At 37.8% G+C, this 21,962-nt stretch overlaps 1 long non-coding RNA gene across 1 annotated transcript in view; it reads left to right on the top strand.

The window, feature by feature from the left end:
* Nucleotides 1-1,606: 1,606 nt before the first annotated feature.
* Nucleotides 1,607-21,962, top strand: part of LOC118199105 (uncharacterized) — a 55,258-nt gene continuing 34,902 nt past the window's right edge. Inside the window, exon 1 of the long non-coding RNA XR_015040455.1 lies at nt 1,607-1,815. This is a non-coding gene — a long non-coding RNA (uncharacterized LOC118199105). The remainder of the gene's footprint in view (nt 1,816-21,962) is intronic.

The following is a 21,962-nucleotide window of genomic DNA, read 5'->3' on the forward strand; positions in this document are numbered from 1 at the left end:
GGCTTCTCTTGATGATTGGACCACCCAACCTTACTTGCTTAGACCTCGTTGTGTATGACAATTAATTTGTATTTCAAGGCTATCTAAACCAAAACATGTTGATATTCCAAACGAGTAAAAATGAGGAAAAGATAAAATACACATGAGCATTATCTTCGAATAGTTACAAACAAAACAAATAACAAGTCTCAAAGATAAACCCATATCTCTGTTCTATTTTAGCTGCGCATTAAGTTGTATTATTCTAGAATAAACCAAATAGCGCTGTGTTTTCCGCGATAGTCGTCAGGCGCCATTCCCTACCCTCTTTTTATCAGCACTATTTGCCCTTAATGGCATTTGTCACAACCTATGACTGTTGGCGAGGCTATTATGCCGGGAAACATCTTCTATATATACGGTATGAAACGAATGCTTTCAGAGGCAATCAGAGGATGGAATTGATAATAATAATAGCTGGTTGTTTATATGCTAGACGATACATAATAAGAACACCGGAACAGAAAATAATCCCTTTTTCCTGAAAAGAGAATATTCAGCATTCGTCACTGGGAAAAAAGAAGATTTATTTATTTAGTGGAATTCATTAGTCATTCTCACATTGAATCCTCAACAATGTAGGTTCGGGCTTAATTTTCTTATCAGTCCGAAATCACATTATCTTGCTTGTTTGTGAGACCACTTGGAAGGATTTATTGTTGTTGTTAATGCTTACTACTCTGACCTATAGTTAGCCCAAGCCATTTGCAAGGAGCGCTTGCAAAGTTGGCAACAACCTTGAGCCCATGCAGGTGAGTAAGAATGTTCAACGACTAGTGCAGAAAAAGTTTGATATATTTAGAATAAAAAGGGAAAACAACCCAATTAAATTTAAGCATTAAGGGGCTGCTGTTAATTTATAAATTATATTTAGATGTATTTTATCTTACACGATTGCACACACACATTATATATATTCACTGTCCTCTCTCTAAACTCTGCTGTAATATAAACTATGTTAGACTAACTCTAGCAACGATGGTGCCCTCAGGTGGGTAGCCAGAAAAAGACTTTAGTAAAGGCTAAGTGAAAGTGATTAACCTGTTTGGTTGTATCAGACGCCTGCTCTGTAATATTTTTAAAATTAAATGTGATGTTCGTGTGCAACTTAAACCTGCTAATAAATTATTGTTACACTATCAAGGACTCTTTTATAACCCCATCCAACACGATCCCCCCCCCCACATGGTTATAATTCCTGAAGAGTATGCATATCGTAGCCTGCTTAGCTTAAACCTGTTTTATGGTAAAGGAAGTAAGTAGTTCAAGCGCGAAAAATTTCAGGTATCATATGTTAAGAAAAATATCCATTTTGACCATTCCCGAATCCATTTGGACGATTTTTTCGCATGACGTCTGTACGTACGGACACAAGAAAGGACTCTTGTATCCAAAACTGCCTGTAAAATGGATTTAAAAGAGTTTTTTTTTTTTTCGTGACGTCTGTACGTACGTGCGCTCGTATGGATGTATCTCACTATGAAAGGCATTAGTACTCCATTAATTTTGTGAAATGCTGCGTATATTATAAAATAAACTATAATGAAAGCAAGTATAGTTCGACAGTCTCAAGCGCAATCCTGGTTGGCATTCTGCCAAAACACATAGACTCGCCCAAAAGGGACGGTATTACTTGCTGCGACGTGAAAGGTCTTCTCTTCTCCTTAAAGAGCTATGCTCATGGAGGTAGGAAGTAAGATGGAGTCGCCCTAAACAAGTTTCTCCGTACCCTGCTCTGAAGCACCGGCGATCCCTACGTGGTGACCAAAACATTGGGTAATTTACCATTGAGTTCTATGGGATTTGACGCGTTCGGGTGTAAATATTTTGTAATTATGTCGCAAATATACATATAAATGTATATATTTTCTTTTTCTACAACACTTCAGAGTCCTAAGTATGTGAAAACAACATATTTTTAAACAACATTTCATTCTGAACGGAATTAAATGCTATACTTTTCACAGGACAGTTTTCTCAGAATGGTTTAATTTGAATGAAATATTTTCATAAGTTTTCGTTAATTACATTAGAAAAAAAGAATTAAGGTAATTAGATTTTATTCGGTTAAGGTACAAAAATTAAGATCAAAGTTTATTGTATTATTAATATTAAAATTATGCATTATTTCTTTTCTATTTATAGAGCTTCTTCCTAAAATACTTTCTTAAATATGACATGAATTTTTGGCTTCTTTTAAATCGAAAAATGTAAGTCAATTTATAATTAATGCTCTATTCGGTTCATTTTAAATTAGAGAATTATTAGGAATTAGCGAAATACTTTAAATAAGTATTTCGCTAATTCCTAATAATTAAATAGGTATTAAATAGTATTTGACTTTCTCTGAACATTTCTAAAAGGGAATAAAATAAGTTTTTTTTTTTTTTTTTTTTTTTTAAGTATTATTTAAAACTTGTAACTGAGTTATTATAAAATGTAAAGGGAATAATTCTTTTAATTATACTTATCAAATTTTTTTTTACCCTTCATTTCAACAATACATATTCCAAAACTCTTTATTACGTTCTTAAGTGCGCATCTCATAGCATTTGCTTTACAATACCTTTTAACAGATTGCTTTCCAATACGAACAATTCTTGCTTAAATAGTTTTATAACGTATTTGTCAACAGGATTTCAATTTATGTTTACAATTCAATATTAAGGTTATTATATATTTAGATAACATTTATAATCATTATAAATTAGATACATTTAATCATTAGATTTCTTCACAGATTCACAGGCAGATAGCCCTTTCACAGTTGTTTATAAGTGAATAAATTCTTCATTTCAAATACATTTATAAATAATTTAATGAATATTTAAGTATTTTGTCAAAGGCAGATACATGCTTTTTGCAAGCACATGCATAAATACCCATACATATTTCCTATTTATCATTTCCGGCATGTGCAAATCTTTAATTTCTGTGCATTCACTATATTTTTCGTGTAAAGTAATTTACACTAATTTAGCATACACCCGAAAGTTTTACATAAAAAATATATATGAATATAATTTGAATGAAAATTATAAGTATTATTTTTAATACCCACTCAAATGTCAGTTTTTCTTCAAAATTCCTCCACGATGGCATCTCTCTCTTTAGGCAGATAGCCCTTGCATGCGTTACTCTATTTAATAAAAACTTAATCTGACCTATGAGCCTAATTACAAATATTTTAACATACATAATTTTATATTTACATTTAGCCATCAAGTTTCAAACTTTTCAAATCTTCTAGAAAATAAATTTTGGCAGATCTCTTTTAGCAATTTTCTTAAAATCTATATTTTTGTAGTGCAACAGCTTAGAATTTTATAAAACAAATTCATAATCAAAATCGCTGTTGTTAGTTATCGAAAAATAACCAAGATGTGATTTTTGCGTAAATGTCAGTAAACTATACAAATTGCTATTCTCCATTACACTATGAAGGTTTCTTTCATGCGAGAGTGTCCCTTTTTCGATTTCTATGGAACTGTCGTGCGTCGAAATACTATCAGAATCTTGTCAAGCGAGCTTCTGAATGTAAACAAAGAACACCCCGTCTGGTGACCCAAGCTTCAAAACGTTGCTTCACTTCTAGCGCGGAATGGCCCCTCCTGCCTTTCCTACCTCCATGGCTATGCTGGAGGGAAAGAAAGTCCCCACACTATTAGGAGAATAATTCGGTCCGAATGGCGCATGCGTGTTTGCGCTCATGGTCACGGGTGAGGCGGTCGAACTATATTTAGTCAAGGAGGTTAGAATAGAAGGAGGGAGGGTTCGCAGTTTCCTCCACTATCGGGGAATGAAACTCCGCCGAACAAGCGGCGTCCATGTTTGTGACTTCAAAACATTGCATTACGGCAGTGACATGTACGTGTTTCTAAGCTGTTCCGTGCATTTATTTTCCAGTAAAAATATGTTAAATTCATAATGAAATCCCTCGCTATTGTTGAATTTTTGTTTTAAAGTAATAAAGATGATATCCATAATTTACTATGTACAGCAAATTCTTAAGAAATAGTTCGAAATCTAAATGCATGCGCATAACATTAAAGCCTTTAAAAAATTATGTTTCTGCATATTTCACGAATTTGCTTAGGTTAGAAAATAAATCTTAATAAAATAAAACAGATTTATGTGAATTCATTGATTTCAGTTTATGCGTATTTCATATTTATTAATCTCAAAGAAACAGCCTTTAATTAAGTTGAATTACAGAAATACACCTATATAAGTTTTTGGATACATCTTTCCACATGTTCAATTGTGTAAATATTTTACTTAATTTTATCACTATACTGCCCAGAAATTTGTAAGTTTATGCAAAACATTTTTAACAACAGAACAGTTTATCTTAACTTAAAAAAATGAATAATAATTAATATATAAAGAAAAGCATTGCTTTATTTAACACCTTTACAATTAATAAAAATAGTAACAATTGATTTCTTACTTTTCATGAAAGTTATAAAACGAATTAACTAAAACGTTCAAATTATACAATTTAAATCCTACCATATAGCATTGTATCTTAAGGAACGAAGATACCAGCTATAAACAGAAACATTAAAATGTATTTAATTATTAAACAACCTATTTTAAGTACTTTTTTTTCACATCTGGAAAGAAAACCACATGACATTGTGATATTTTTTGACATAGTTGTCGTATTACATAAAAAAAGAAAATTAATACTTACGTGTGAAAAATAATGCCCGGATTTTTTTTCGAGAATCTATTTGTGCATCCATATGCAATACAAGCTGACATGCTTCAAAAAGAAAAGAAAAAAATTTTGCAATGACAGACTTCCTTGCACAAGTCACGGTGATAACAGGAAGATGGCCGCCAAGCTTCACCGTTTGAGTTGAACCTTCCCTCCTTCTATTCTAACCTCCTTGTATTTAGTCCCTTATCTGTACAGGTTAGATTTTTCCTAAGTTGAAGGGGTTATAAAGTTCTAGTTGATTAACGTGTCCTTGGCTACTAGAACTTTAATGAAATGTCTCGCAACACTTCGCTGGTCTTCTCACAACTATAAGTCCAAAGAAGGGTTAAAATATTCTTTTATTCACTCATAAAAGTTCCAATAGATGTCCTTTCTTGGGCTTACAGGAAAGCCTCCACTTAGGCTTTAACTTAAGATAGAAAATATGAAACTAAACTAATTCTAACAAGCTAAACTTCAGACAAAACCGTACAAAAATAAGTAACCGAGTTGGCCCGCAATTAAACCTCATCGGCTCATCATACTAACAGGTACGTACTACGGCCGAAGATAGACCTAAAGCAACGGCGTGGCCCGAAGGCAGAACACGCTCTACTAAGAACTTCTGAGCTCTTCTACGGAAGAACTTGGGAACTTTGGGGTTATAATAATTTTCAGCAGACGATGTATTAGCCTGCTCTTGCCAGTTCCTTGATAATCCAAAACTCGAGTTGGCTTGACGGTTGTGATCCCGTAAAACTCAAAACAATTAAAGGATATTGCAAGTTTTATATAAAATAAACATATAAGCGAAACTTTTTTTGCCGAAAATGGAAGAAGAGAATCACAAATTCAAATTTTTCTGATTTTCAAACTGTGGAGTATGCTAATTTTGAGTTCGACGTCAAAAACGTCGCTTCAGAGGCAGCGAATGAAATTTGACTTTCAACAGAATAAAAGACAATGAAGACAAGCATGATCGGCATTCAGTGACTGCTTTGCTTCGATGAGTACGATGTCTCAGTGAAGTCATTTAACCGATTCAGAAGCTTGGAGAGTTGTTCATAAGTTAGAAGGGGACCAAACTCAAGCCGAAGTAGCGCAAGCCATTGGAGTGTCACAAAGTGTGATTTCCAAGATCTGGAACCGTTTTTTTGGAAACTGGAAGTGCAGGCCGAAGACCAGGGTAAGGTCGTAGACGGGCAACAACGCCCAATGAAGATCGTTATTTAGTGGTAACGGCTCGGAGACGCCGAAATATGAATGCTACTCTTCTCCAACAACACCTTCGCTCGGCTACTGGCACCACGGTTTCAACTCAGACTGTCCGAAACCGGCTCCATGGTGTAGGTCTGTATGCTCGCCGACCGATGGTATGTGTTAGACTAACATCAAGGCATCGTCGCGACCGCAGGGAGTGGGCAACAGAGCATGTGAACTGGAGGAGAAATGAATGGAGCAATGTTCTTTTTTCTGACGAGTCCCGTTTTTCTGTTCATCCTGATAATAGGTGTATTTTCATCTGGAGGGACCGTGGCTTTCATCAGTAGGAATAATCCTGCGTTCGTGCACGAAAGTGTCAGATTTGGCAGCGGGAGAGTGTTGGTGTATGGTGGCATCTCCATTGACGGGCTCACAGACTTCTACATCATTCGAGATGGACCTCTGACTGGTCGCCGATATAGGGATGAGATCCTCAGACCTATTGTAGTCCCTTACGCTGCAGCAATCGGAGATGACTTCATTTTAATGGACGATAACTGCAGGCCACATCGTACTAACCTGGTGGAGGATTTTCTTTTCGAGGAAGGAATCGTACGAATGGAATGGCCAGCGTGTTCTTCAGACATGAATCCAATAGAGAACGTTTGGGACGCTCTAGGAAGACGAGTTGCTGGCCGCCAACCACCCCCACAAACTCTCCAAGAACTGGAAAGAGCTCTTCTGGAAGAGTGAGACAGAATACCCCAACAGTAGTGTATATATGCCGGAGCTGGCGCAGAGCCATTTACCCTCCCATAAAAACAGTACCCACTTTTAGAAATGTAATGGCTCTGTTTCACCCATATAATTTTTTAAAACAATGGCTCTCAAATCACCCATTAAATTTCCACCCACTTTTCCAAAACGCCGCTTTTACAAACGCCACTTTTCCTCTTCATCGCATGCTTCTTTTGCAAGGGGACATTCGTCCCCCACATAATCCACTGGCATGGTATATTTAGTGAGGGTATTAATTTATACCATCAGTGCACCTTTATGTATGGCTTCTAGAGCGTCAAAGGAGAGACAATGGGTAATTGATTAATAATACCTAGTGAATAATAAAAGCATTTAAAGAGATGGATTCTATATGTAAAGATGGAATTGTTACAAGAATTAAACACATTTAGTTCTCTCAATGAGTTCAAGAAAATGAGCGAACTTAATATCAATGAAAAGTATCCGGTTACAGAAATTAGAGAAATAAACACAAAGTATGGTAAAAAAATAATAGTCCATTTACCTGAGTGTGTTGTATCTTTACCGAAGCGATGTGATAACAAAGCATCTGATTATTTAAAGCTCAATGGCATTAAACCTCTTTATTTTGTTTATTTAGGAAGTAAAGATGTCGGGAAAGCCCAACCTGGAAACATGTTTAAATTTGAGCAATAACTTTTTTTTTAATGGTTTTAGAGTCATTAAAAAATAAAGTAGGCTTAGTTACACAAAAGAAATCTGGTCATTTTTGATAGAGTGTCATAACCCATATTCTGTACCTTACTATTCTTTTCTTCGTGTAGTATTTGATACATTTGAATAATATATTTTAAAATTAGCGAATGAATTTCAGGATAATTATTATTCATATCTGTTTCTTCTTCAACAGCAGTCAGTAAATGCTGACATATTCTAGCAAGGCCGCACATTCTGCTGTTATTACCTGAGCTATATAAAGCTCTAATATCACCGAATAAGTCATAAATATTTGCCATCTTTACATATAGAATCCATCTCTTTAAATGTTTTTAATATTCACTAGGTTTCATCAGACCCCTCGAAATTTTACGAAACCTTCGTTTGAAATGACTCTGAGATCAGTATATTCATAAGCTGTAGTAATTAACTATGATGACACTCACCAACGATATCAAGGACTCGCTCGCCGAGGTACCGAGAACAAAGCCAGGAAGGCCCCGCAAGCATGACCGAAGGACCCCGCGGACACTCTCCCCCATTGGACTAAACTTTGAGCGAACAGCCATTACAACACGCACATACACAGTAAATATAGACGGCCTTACCATCATGATAAGATAAGCTATCATACTTTTTCCCAATGTAGAGGTTGGAGGGCGCAGCGCCCTCCAACTTTTTCTCAGTGGAGGGCGCAGCGCCCTTCACCTGGAGTTGTGGTCTGACTGGACTCACAGGGCTCACAGGCCACCTCTCACACAACATATATAGGACATACATATATACAACATATATAGGACATATATACAACATATATAGGACAACATAGAGGACATACACTGTAAGACTCTGACGCTTTAGCGTCGGGGATCCCACTTATGAATAACGGTGAATGCTACTCTATTGGTTCAACGGCGAGAGTAAGCTGGAATAACGGTGAATGCTACTCTATTGGTTCAACGGCGAGAGTAAGCTGACATGTCTTTTTGGCTAGGTTAAGACCATCAATCCGGATTGAATGACATCAATCCGGGAGAGGTCGGGGTTTGAACTTGGGACTTTGATGTTAGTAGTCCTGCGCGCTAACCGTTCAGCCAGGGTACCCGTATTCAATAATTGCTAACTGTCTTATAAATGTAACATATCAAACATGTTTTGTGAGGTGCTGCCATCTGTTGTCACTTTCTAATACTACGCATTTAGACGCAGTCAAGGTCGTGACGTATACGATAGAATAAAAAAAAGCACTTATCATTTCCTCAAGCTAGGAACACGTTTCACTCCAAGGTCATTTCATCAGCGTTCGCTTCGATTTTTTTTTTCCCCACGCGGGACGTTGAAAACGGAAACACGATCATAACAAATTGCGGGTAGTTATTTTATTTTTAATGCTACACAGCATTAAAAATTACTAGGTTTAAGGTTCATTTTCGCTGCTATATCTATATAAATTTCTGTTGCATATGTTAGTTAGAAGGATGCAAATCAGTTTTTTATAGTGCATCTCGTAAAAGGCATTCGATAGTAAATGGTGTTTATAAGTCATCAGATGACAAAAGTCTATCTTATCCTGGTGTTCTAAGATAAACTCTTCGCTAAAGGTTTGATATCTGACAATTCGTTCCCATTCCAGCTGTTCTGCGAATTCCCTCATGAAATCTTCAGTGAGTGTTTGTTGGGAAGAGATAAGAACCATATCGATATAGTCTTTGTGCTTCCGCATGAAGTCTATGCTCAGTACTTGGTAGTGGGAAACTGTTATCCAATGCACTTTTGTTATATGTTTATCGAGGAAAGGTTCTGTCATCTTTTGGTACCTGCAAGCTTGTTCCCAGTCTAAACTATAGGCATATTTGTCCATGAAGGGTTCCGACAATTTCTGGTATTTGGAGATTTCATACCATTCAACTAAACCTTCATGTTTTTCTATAAATGGTTCTGATAACGTCTGATACTGACAAATGACCTTCCAGTTCACCTGATTTGAGAATTCTTCGATGAACTCCTCCGAAAGAGTCGAGTATCGACTCACGAGCGACCAACTTATATTCTGTTGTAATGCCCTGATTTGTCCTTCCAACAAACCGGTCTTCGAAATATCGTTCCAATTTACGTCAGCCATTTATTATAAACACAAAAGAATTTCTACTTTCAAGTATACATAAGGTTTTAGGTCCTTAGTCTTAACGAATACTTGTATCTCTTTATCTTTCTTAATATAGTTTATAAATGATACCTGTTCGGTGTTATAATTGAACTCCCGCAGCATCTTATTACCGTTAAAAATTTGAGCTTCAACCACACTTTCAAGATAAGTACCATTATTATCTATGAGTGCGAAGAAGGTTATTTTAGCCTTTACACTTTCATTCAATGTCATGAGTGCTCCATTCAGTAAATTATTACTGAACGAAGTAAATGTCACCTTCTGAAATTTTGAGCTGCTGTACCCGCTTTCAGGAGGATCTGCGCATATATAAACACTTTGAGTATATTCCTGTAATTTTTCTTCAGTATGCTTGAATCCTATTTCCAAGCTTTTAAGCTTCTTCGAAGTCTCTGACGAATAATTTTTAAAGCTGTTTACCATAGCATCATTACTTCTCCTAGCTTCCAGCTTTAATTCCTCTATTCTGTTGGTCATAACATCATAAAGTGTCCTAATTTCCAGCTTTAAATCCTCCAATTCTCCGGAAACGAAGGACTTCGTGGTGACATCGTTGGCGTCTACTGGATCTTTACAGTTTTTCAGCACCTTGTATTCCATATCATAATTCCCATCGTTTGTGAGTTTAAACCCTATTCCAGGTGGACCGCGAAGACCCACCGCTTTTCTGGGATAGTATATTCCAAAAGGATACCAAGCCATCTTTATTATTATATAAATAAGTTTTTAATAGATTACAATCTATTAAAATCTAAAAATAATCTCTAAATATTACATCCTTAAAGTATTCAACACTATGATCTTCTTTTCTGCCATATTGAGTTTGCATCTCTTTCTCTCATTCAAAACAAAGTAAAATACATACTTATCATCAGGGCTGCTCTTCAGTCTCCAGTGAAATTCAATCATCAGGTTGCTAACATTTACGTACGGCTCGTGAAAAGATAAGTTGAAGCATATGATTGGATAGAGACTTCTAAAGGTTTCATAGTTGATCAGACATCCGGCTTCGGAAGTGATATTGTTAAGCCCTGCATCTAAGAGAGCGGCGTAGAGTCTCGAATAATCTTTTTTCTCAAAGTCCATAGTATAATTGATGTTTGGCACCCTCACGTTATTGACCATAAGCCAGCAATCAATCATGTTTAAGTTATCGAACAGCATGTTGTTTTGAGAAAAGTTTTCGTTTCTTTTATCATATTGGGGCACAACGTAAAGGCTCATCACTTCATCAGTAGTGGCGGGTATGTTGCATGATCCGCTGCTATTTTCTAAAATGTTGGACTTGACTACTCTAGGTTGCCTCCAGTTAATGTCGATGGATTGGTCCGACAGAATCAGTTTTGTAAACTGACCATCAACAGAAGAATTGAATTTAACATAAGGTAGCCAAAGCGAAAGTTTCTTGACTTGTACTTTATATTTAGGATTAGGTACATTTGTATACAACATGTTCCTATGACTGTTTCTTTGAAACTGAAATTTTACATCAAAGCCTGTAATGACTTTTTCATAATCATTGAGGAAGCCGAAAATGTATTTGAGCGGTATAAATATGTGCACAGACTGACTATCTCGGGTATACATCCATCTTTTGGTAAAACCTTCGTTATGGTCATCATTCACTCTTAAGTTAGTGAAAAAATTTGTCATTGTTGTAGCGTCGGTAAGGGCACCGTTAAACTTGAACGATCCTCTCTCGGTAGAATCGGAGGTATCTATATAGTAAAACATATTGGTCGCTTCCGAAGTTGCATAATCAGGTGTGAAGTTAATTAAACCCATAACCTGTAACATCAAGGATGTGTCATGCACATCTGAATCTATCTCATAGGCACCGATGGTCATGATACTTCTCCTGAGTAAACCTCCACCATTCACCAATGTCACGTTCTCTTCCCCTACAGAATCTCCATTTGCTTTTAGGACTCTGAGTTCTTGGTGAATATATCCTTTGGAGTAGAGAATTTTAGCGTTTGTATCGAGTATGTGAAAGTTATACGTGGCATCTTCACTCGTATCTTGAGTGTTGTGCGTTTCTTTGATTTCTCTATACTCAAAACTTTCTATATCTCTGATGACGTCTTTCTTTATTATATGCAGTAAAATTATTTTCGCTTCATATTCTTTCCAAGGATAGCTTCTAATTTAGCTTCGTTCACTACTTTTAAACCTGTGCCTCTTTTAATCGTTTTATTAAGGATTGACTCCAATTTACTATTCACTGCTTGCTGCACCTCTTGTTCAACCTCTTTCTTAGCTAGGTTCAAAAGCTTTCTCCCAAAGAAACCTCGCCCTTGTATCCTCTTGCTTGCTCCGTAAAGTCTATGTCTGTTCATTTATTGTAAGTACAAAAATTTTCTTCACTCCACCAGCAACCTGTAAAGTACCCTTTGATTATTGAGCTCAATAGGTTCACCATCCTGATTGGTCAGACGCATCCTGATCCTATATATGTGGTTACTCTTTGTCTTAAAAAAGATAGGTCTGTCAAAATCTTTAGAGAGCAAACTGCCTGGCTCTTGAGCCGGTGTGAAAGAATGGATAACTTCTGATGCAAATTGGTTCAAATAAGCTCCCTCTATTATATCACAATGGATATGAATATCATCGATGCTTCGAGAAATATTAGCCACATACTTGGCTTCTTGTTTCACTTCTTCGTAAATCTTTGGTTCAAATCCTAAAATCTCATGAAGCTTACTCTTTGATAAATCAAGCTTGTAGTGTTCTTTCAGTTTTATCACAAATCTCTGTCGAGCGAATATCACGCCAAACTGTATGGGAGGACTTTCGTCCTTGAAGTACTGCATCATGTAATCGTTTAGCTCCCCCAGAGTATAATTTCCATCCGGAATAGTTAGATCATACCAAAGGCTTCCATCATAGAATGAAAGCATGTTGTTCTCATAGGCCTTGCAAATGTTGTACCATGAAACCCATAAGGAAAATGATTGCAAAGCAACCCTCTTGATTCTCAGAGGCGTAGCGTATTCGACAGTAAAGTCTTCTGACTTCGGGTAGTCTTTTGAGTTTAATATAAGCAGAGTCATTTTATTATAAGCATTTTATTTTTTTTTATTTTAATGGGCTTTTACCTATTAAAATAACACACATGTTTCATTAAAGTAGCACTTTCTTCTCATTATGATCACTTGGTTCTTGAGTTAGGGAGTATAAGATGTCCCAAGGAGGGTGTCCTCTATTTCTCTTTTTTATGTATGTCATACTGAAGTAGCCACAACGCTCAGATGTGGGTTTCTGCAGGAAGCTTGAATTGTACCGAACTTCTTTGCTTGATGTTCTCAGGTAATGAAATATGTTTGCCGGGATAGTGTCATCCTTTAAAGTAGTACCTTTATATTTGTAGTCTCCGAATGAATCAAAATATTCTACAAAATTATTTTTTGGATCGTTGTAGTAAGCCACCCAATGTGTTCCAGGCCCTGTCGACAAGTCTAAATTAATAATTCCACTTTCAAACTTTCTCATCTTTTTGGGTAGCAAGTCTGATGTGAAGACGCCACGAAATCCTCTCTCACCATTCATGCATTCCTCAATCATTTTGTTCGAGATTCCCAGTTTTGTAGAACGCCTTTCCCCTTTTTTTCTTTCCCCCGCAACCGGATCCGCTTACTTTATCCATAATCTTTTTGGCTCCCCATCCAGCTGCCCCCGAAAGAGCACCGGTAGCTAAAGTAGTAAGAATGGGAAGAAGAAAAGGCAAGAATCCACCATTTGTCTCCAGTTGTGTTTTGCTGATCTTTATGCGTTTGCCCTTCTTTAGTTGCTCGATCTGTGTTTGTGTAAGATATAGATCATGATTTGGCGCCTTGGAGGTATTGATCTGTAGAGTGACCTCCTCTTTTTTCTTGTGTGCAGTCTTTAACTTGTTGATCTGATGATCAGTCAGATGCACTTTTGTTTTAATGTAGTTACTCATTTATTATATGTAGAGAAAATTTTAGTTAGCTCAAAAACTTTGCGTAGTAGCTTTTTACAAAATCATTAGTTAGCTCACCCTTTTTCAAAAGCGCATCCAACAGAGTAACGATTTTATTGTAGAGCGTTTTACTTTTATTCCCTCCACATCTTTTATCCGTCAGTCGCGAAAGCAGCTCCACCCTATCGATACCCTCGCCTGAATAATAATTTCCATCCCTGAGTGTTTTGAGTGCTTTTGTATAGTTCCTCATCATTTGAATTTTGTAGTCGAACTTGTCCAACTCTTTTCTTAAATAGTTTTTCCTATCTTCATTATCTTCTGCACTGTTCTTCCATTCTTTTTTCATAGGCCCTTTTCTAGTTCCGAATTCTTTATTTCTGTCGTTGGCGCGTTTTATGATTTCATTCAGCTCGCCCTCACTTTTGTTCACTAATTCCGATGGTAGTTCAAAACCCTCTTCCCGAATGAAAGACTCGTCGATATCCTTATTTAAGTTTAAATTATAAATCCTGCGCTCCAAATCTTTTATTCCATAATCCAATTCTGGAATTGTTGTGGACTCTAACGATGGAGAGGATATTTCCTGTATTGCATCCTGAACAGCTTTAAGGTGTTTGTTTCTAGATACTTCCTGCTTAGTCATCTCTTCTGTCACAGGCTTATGAAACTCTGTTAACATTTCTCGAACACCTAATTTTTCTTGAAGCTGCTGCTCGTTTTTTCTTCTAAGATCTTTTTGTAACTCACCCAATCTTTTTTGGGCTAGTATCTGCCCCTTTATCTTTTCAATGCGTTCCTTTTCTAATTGATTCATCTTTATTACTTAGCAAATAAAGTTTTGCCTTAAAGTAAATGTTTTTGCCTTAAAGTAAATATTTTTTGCCTTAAAGCAAATATTTTCACCTTAAATAAAGATATGATTCGAATAAAGAATTACACGCAACCTGAAGAGTTTGCATATGCTGATCAGCATCCTTTGCTACCCAAACATCCCTTCAGACTTTTAATCACCGGACCTTCAGGGTGTGGTAAGACGAACTTGCTTCTTAACTTCATCTACGATTGGTTGAAGTTTGACAATCTCTACGTATGTGCTAAAGACATCTTCGAGCCCAAGTATTCATCTCTACAAGAAACATACACGCAGTTTAATGATATAGAGGAAGATGATATTCATAACCTTAAAAAAATTAAGAAGGTTGATAAAGAAAGGTTTCTAAAAATGTTTCACAAGTTCAAGAAGGATACATTATTCACGTCAGAGTTGGGCGATTTTATTACAGTGGATGACCTTGATCCTAACATTAAGAATCTAGTGGTATTCGATGACTGTGTGACTGAAAAGAAGCAAAAAGTCATTGAGGACCTATTCATAAGAGGTAGAAAGAAAAATGCCTCCATCATCTATATATCGCAATCATATTACTCAACACCCATCAACATACGCAAGAACTGTAACTACTTTATCTTCTTCCGACTCCAGCCAAGAGAGGTTAAACAAATCCTGCGGGAAATCGATGGTAGTCTCACCAGCGAGGAGTTCAATAGTATGTACAAAAAGTGTGTCACGAAACCTCATGATTTTTTCATGCTTGATTTAGTGAACCCTGAGATGAGGTATAGAAAATGTTTTGATTCTTTAAATAAAGCATGGAACAAAAATTAGAGTCGTGGTTGTACGTATACAGGAAGAGTTACAAATTCTACAGTGATGTTAGTCTGTCTCTGACAGTTGCGAAGTTTCTGTTTGGTACTTCGAGTTTGACTGCTTTCGCTCTGCTTCCCTTAGCATCCTTGAGCATCGTGGCCAGTGTCATAGAGATTATTGATAAATCCTTGCATATCTCTGAACGGAAAGAAGAATACAAGTTTGCCTACAAGTTTTATAAGTCTTTACTAAATGGCTTGAGAGCAAAGACTATTTCGGAGGAGGAAGCATTGATTAAAGAGCAAGAATTTATTAAGGACTTAAAGTACTTCCCCATGGAAAAATATTTGAAGGAGAAAGGCTTGAACGGGTACGGAAAATAATTTTACATTCTTAATAAATGAGTAAGCAAGATTGGAAAAAGAAGGGTGGAGATTTAGTCGGTTGGATGCAAGACAAGCTCAACCCACCAGAAATGCATCTTCCTGGGTATCAATACTGTGGACCTTTTACGAAGCTTTCTAAAAGATTGACTAGGGGGGATCCAGGAGTCAACAGAGTAGATAAAGCATGCAAGAAGCATGACATATCATACAGTCAAACAAAAGACACCAAACAGAGACATGTTGCAGATGAAGAGCTTTTAAAGGATTTAGCCGCCATTGAAAACCCAAACAGTGGTTTTTATCCACTCGGGGAAAAACAAGCAAGGGCTGTTATCCGACCTATCATAAAAGCAAAAAGAGTTTTTGGACTAGGTGCTATTGTGACATATTGCTTGGCCTGTAAAAAGAAGACAGGTACGCTAAAGGCTGAAAATTCGGTAACAAGCAACGGAAGGCCTATTATGAAAGGTATGTGTGAAGAGTGTGGATCAAAGAAAAGCTCTTTTTTAAAGTTGACGGGGTAGCTCAGAACACCCCTAGACTGAGAGACGTGTACTATGATCCTGAAACTGGATATTGCGGCATCAAGGAGCTTCAGAGGAAGACTCGTGTTCCCAGAAAGGACGTCGAAGAGTTCTTACACCAGCAAGATGTTTACACCAAACACAAACCACTTATCCGTAAATTTAATAGAAGGAGAACTTACGTATCACACATTGACGACCAATGGCAGGCAGACTTGTTATTCTTAAAGCCACTATCAAGTGCTAATGATGGCAACATCTACTTACTAACAGTGATAGACATTTTTAGCAAATATGGTTGGGCTATACCAGTTCGCAGAAAAACGGGAGAAGAAGTCACTATGGCGTTTAAAAAGATCTTTAAGGAAAGAATTCCTCAAAAAATTCAGACAGACAAGGGTACCGAGTTCATTAACAAAGAGACGCAGCGACTGTTTAAAGAGAATAATATTCACTGGTTTACTACTGAAAACGTCGAAATCAAGTGTTCCATAGTGGAACGGTTCAACAGAACTTTAAACGGCAAAATCAGAAAATATTTAGCAGCTAACAATACAAAAAGATACATAGATGCATTGGATCAATTAGTGAAGAATTACAACAACTCATACCACAGAAGTATCAGAATGACACCTGCTGAAGCCAGTCTAGAAGAAAACAGTGGTGAAGTCTACCACAATTTGTTTAAAGAAAAGGTCATACGTAAACCTAAATACCAGGTAGGAGATAAAGTAAGAATATCAATATATAAGTCTACCTTCAGAAGGGGTTATCAAGCAACTTTTACAGAAGAAATATTCGTCATTTCTGAAGTGTTAGAAACCGACCCAATCACTTATAGAGTTAAGGATTTAAATAATGATGAAGTTAAAGGCACTTTTTATGAAAATGAACTAGTAAAGTATGATAAGAAAGACGATGTGTATATGATCGAAAAAGTCATCAAAAAGAAAGGGAACAAGTATCTAGTAAAATGGTTAGGTTATCCTGAGACCAGCTGGATTGATAAGAAAGATTTAGTTTATTTTTAATAGCTGACAAAGGCTATTAAAAATTATCGTTCACTTATTGGGGAAAAACTCCAGTTTAATGTTTCGAAGATAGTTCTGCAGATTTCTTCATTCTGAATCAGCGTCTTCTTGAGTTTAGGTAACTTTAATGGAAGCCCCAAAATATGGATGTCGTAGCCTCTTTTCCGTAACATATGGTATAAGATATAGTCTTTGCTGATTAAGGTTTTACGGTCCGGATACAATTCAACGTATTTATTGATAAAGGATGAAAAATCAACCCCTAGCGCATCATCGAAAAGAAGATTATTCTTATCTAACCATTTAGAAAGGTTCTTCATTCTACTATCCTTCTTAGCTGTCTGCGCCTTTCCACGGTACAAATCTGCTATTTTGATAGGGGGTTTATTGGGGTCATACCTCAGCTCTTCACTACATGCCTGGCAAACGTACCAGCCAACATCATTTTGAATCACATATTTATGCCCACATTCTTGAGATTCAGTTCCTACAGATCCTTTGTCTGAAGAAACTTTCATATCTAGACCTAGCATTCTTATTACTTCGAACACTTCCTCTATATCCATGTTTATTTTAGCAAGTCTTCCTTTTAAATGCTTTTAAATTTGATTGTACCCCTTCAACATTTTAAGCATTTAAAGAAAAGGTTTCTAGTATATAGAAAGACAAAAATGAATCTAGAATCGAAAACCGTCCGACAGTTGAAAGACTACTGTCGGCAACATAATATTCGAGGATACTCGAACCTTAAAAAAGTGGAACTGATCACCCTCATTCAATATCATAACGGTCTTTCCACTTTTCCTTTCCACAATGACTTGTTCAGCATGCCAAAGAAGACCAGAGTGCGTAAGATCAGGTGTTGCGAAAAGTTAATCAAGGAATCAAGCATAAATAAACACGTGCAAACTAAAGCTCACCAAAACTATATGAAAAAGGGGGACTCTGGTTCGAAGGCGGAGAAACCAAAGAAGGCAGCCACCTCCCAGGTGGAACACAGAGATGATTTTGAATATATGCAGGCGCTGCATCACATGACCATCAGCCAACTCCGTGAATTTTGTCGAACGCATGGTATTGCGGGCTATTCCAAGCTAGGAAGGAAGGCGGACATCATAGCATACATAGAAAGCGTATTGTTTAACCGTCACTTCGCATTTGACTCCGACCTGTTTTCAGATTCACGAGAGAGAAGGCTATATACCCCCCATGAAGTTGAGACAGCCTATGAATCTCGTTTGAAGACGTATGATATCCAAAACGAACACAATCTGATGCTTCCCAAAGACTTTCTGAACGATGTTTCATCACAGGTCCGGGGTCTGATCGCTAAACATCTGAAAAGACTGCATGGTCTCAAGGTTAATTTCCAGTTCCTCTGCGACTATCAAAAAGGGGAAGACGGAATGAGGGAAGAAATGGAGATGAACTTTAAAACAACAAATGAAGTCATCTTAGAGTCAACTGATTTGGTAGCTTATTACAGATCGGTTATCCAAAAGTTATTGACAGAAATGGAGGAGTTTGTTGCAAGGGGTTCAGGCTGGACGCTTGCCAGAATTAAAAGCCTTGAGGTGAGGATCAATAAATACAACCCACTGAGAGGCTCATCCTACATTGATTTACCGAAAAGAATTAAAGCTAAAAAAGCCGTCATAAACGTACAAAATGAGGATAATAAGTGTTTCATGTGGGCAATACTCTCTGCACTGCACCCTATGGAAAAAGATGCCCAAAGAGTCACCAAATATAAACCGTATGAGAATGAGCTAAAGTTCGAAGGCATTGAGTTCCCAGTGCAGATGGAAGACAGAGTATTTAACAGGTTCGAGAAGTTGAATGACATATCGGTGAGCATATACTCATACGAAGGTAATGACATTTACCCATTGAGAATCACTAAAAATAAGGAAGACAAACACGTCAATTTGCTGTACACAAGGAATAAAGAAGGAAACAGTCATTACTGTTGGATAAAAGACATGTCGAAATTAATAAGTGCTCAATTAACTAAACATGAGAAAAGAGTATATCCCTGTGAAAGGTGCCTGTTATTTTATCACTCTGAGGAGGACCTTCAAGTTCATGAGACGGATTGTAGGAAGAACACGCCAGTAAAGATTGTAATGCCTAAGGAAGACGAATCTCTGAGGTTCAAAAACTACCAAAGGTCATTGCGAGTACCCTTTGTGATGTATGGAGACTTCGAGTGCTTGACAAACAAGATAAACAGCTGTCATCCCAATGAAGACGCATCCTTCTTGCATAAGTATCAAAAGCACGAGCCTATGAGCTTCACTGTCTACATCAAGTATAAACATGCAGACTACAAGGCACCAATCACGTACAGAGGACCCAATGCCACCAAACTGTTCTTTGATACAGTGAAGGCTGAGGCGCTAGCGATAAAGAACATTTATGATAAGAAGCAACCCATTAAAATGACCACCGAAGATGAAGAGCACTTCCAAAGGACCCATGTTTGCCATATCTGTGGCGGAGACATCAGGAAGAAACCCTCCCCCTATTCACCCAAGGATGAACCAGACTTCCGAAAGGTCAGAGATCATGACCATCTTCTTGATCCGGCGAAATGTGAATCGAACTACAGAGGGCCTGCTCACAACCTTTGCAACCTAAAGCACCAAGAGCCTTCGTTCATTCCGGTGTTTATCCACAACCTCTCTGGCTACGACGCCCATCTCTTCATAAAGGAGCTCGGTGGGGAGAAAGGAGACATTGATGTCATTCCGAACAACGAGGAGAGGTACATTTCATTCAGCAAGGAGGTCGGGGCAAAGATGTTAGATGTAGGCGATGGGAAGAAAGTAAAGTTGCCTGGCATAAAGTTGAGGTTTGTCGACTCGTTCAAGTTCATGGCTGCTAGCCTAGACAGTCTTGCGAAGAACGTAAAGGAGTTCAGGGAGACAGCCAAGTACTTCCCCAAGGACAAGCTAGACCTCGTCACCCGAAAAGGCGTCTATCCATACGATTACATGGACTCGTGGGACAAATGCGAAGAGACCAAGCTGCCCCCACAAGAAGACTTTTACAACCAATTGAATGAGTCTCACATAAAGGATGAGGACTACGAGCACGCCAAAAGGGTATGGAGGGCCTTCAACATTAGGACATTGGGTGGATATTCCGATTTGTATGTGAAGACTGATGTACTCATCCTTGCCGACATCATGGAGCACTTTCGAGATGTCTGTCTAAAGACCTATAAGTTGGATCCTGCATGGTACTTCACCGCACCTGGACTCTCCTGGGATGCCATGCTCAAAACCACAGAGGTCGAGTTAGAGCTGTTGACAGACTATGACATGATACTCATGCTAGAAAAGGGGACCAGAGGAGGTGTCTCTCAGTGTTGTAACCGATATGGGAGGGCGAACAACAAGTACATGAAGGACTATGACGAGAACAAGAAGTCCAATTACCTGATGTACCTTGACGCCAACAACCTTTACGGGTGGGCCATGAGTCAATACCTACCGCATGGTGGCTTCAAGTGGAGCACTGTGTCAGATGTGACCCAAGTAGCGGATGACTCAGACACAGGATACATCGTCGATTGCGACCTACAGTACCCAGCCCATCTGCACAACCTCCATTCAGACCTACCTCTAGCACCTGAGAGCAGGATGCCCGATGGCTCAAAACAACCAAAACTACTGACGACCCTCTATGACAAAGAACATTATGTGGTTCATTACAGGGTTTTGAAGCAACTGTTGCAGTTGGGGATGAAGCTCAAAAAGGTGCACAAAGTGTTGGAGTTTCAGCAGTCTCCCTGGTTGAAGAGATACATAGACCTGAACACTGAAATGAGGACCAAGGCAACCAATAACTTTGAGAAAGACTTCTTCAAACTCATGAACAACTCGGTCTTTGGCAAGACGATGGAAAATATCAGGAAGCGACTCGATATCAGACTAGTATGCGATCCCAAGAAAGCGGAGAAGCTCATTGCTAAGCCCAACTTCAAGGGGAGGACCATTTTCGACGAAAGGTTAGCCGCCGTGCATATGAACAAGACGAAAGTGATCTTTAATAAGCCAATATACGTCGGCATGAGTATATTAGATCTATCGAAGCATCTGATGTACGACTTCCATTATAATCTTATGAAGCCTAAATACGGGGACGATATCAAGCTATTGTACATGGACACTGACAGTTACATCTATGACATACAGACCGAGGACTTTTATGAGGATATGAAAGGAATGATTGACTACTTTGATACATCTGACTATGCAGAAGGTAACAGGTATGGAATACCGCGAGTCAATAAAAAGGTATTGGGGAAGATGAAGGATGAAAATGCAGGGAAGATCTTGGAAGAGTTCGTTGGCTTAAGATCTAAGATGTATGCTTGTAAAACTGAAAAAGAGCTAATTAAAAAGTCTAAGGGTGTTAAGAAATGTGTAGTGAAAAATAGGATATCTTTCGGGGACTATAAAAGCTGTTTGTTCTCACAGGAAGTACAGTACAGGACCATGAATCTCATCAGGAGCACAAAGCATGAGATTCATTCCATACAAGTGAATAAGATTGCCCTATCAGGAAAAGATGACAAGCGACACATATTGGAGGATGGTGTTCATACTTTGGCCTTAGGACATTATGCAATAAAAAAATAAACAAATGTAAACTATGGGTGGTATATATTATACATTTTTTTAATAGTTTTCGAACTATTAAAAGAAAAAGGGGGTGCTCGCCGAATGGGGTACCCTTCCGTGTCAGCGACTTTTGCATGTTCGTCCTAAGAGTGGGTTCAGTTTTTTTATGGGTGGTTTTGACACCATTGTTTTCTAAAAGTGGGTTC

This window comes from Stegodyphus dumicola, chromosome 3 (genome assembly GCF_044657685.1).
Source record: "Stegodyphus dumicola isolate Sdum_Otavi_A_Nest chromosome 3, ASM4465768v1".
NCBI lineage: Eukaryota > Metazoa > Arthropoda > Arachnida > Araneae > Eresidae > Stegodyphus > Stegodyphus dumicola.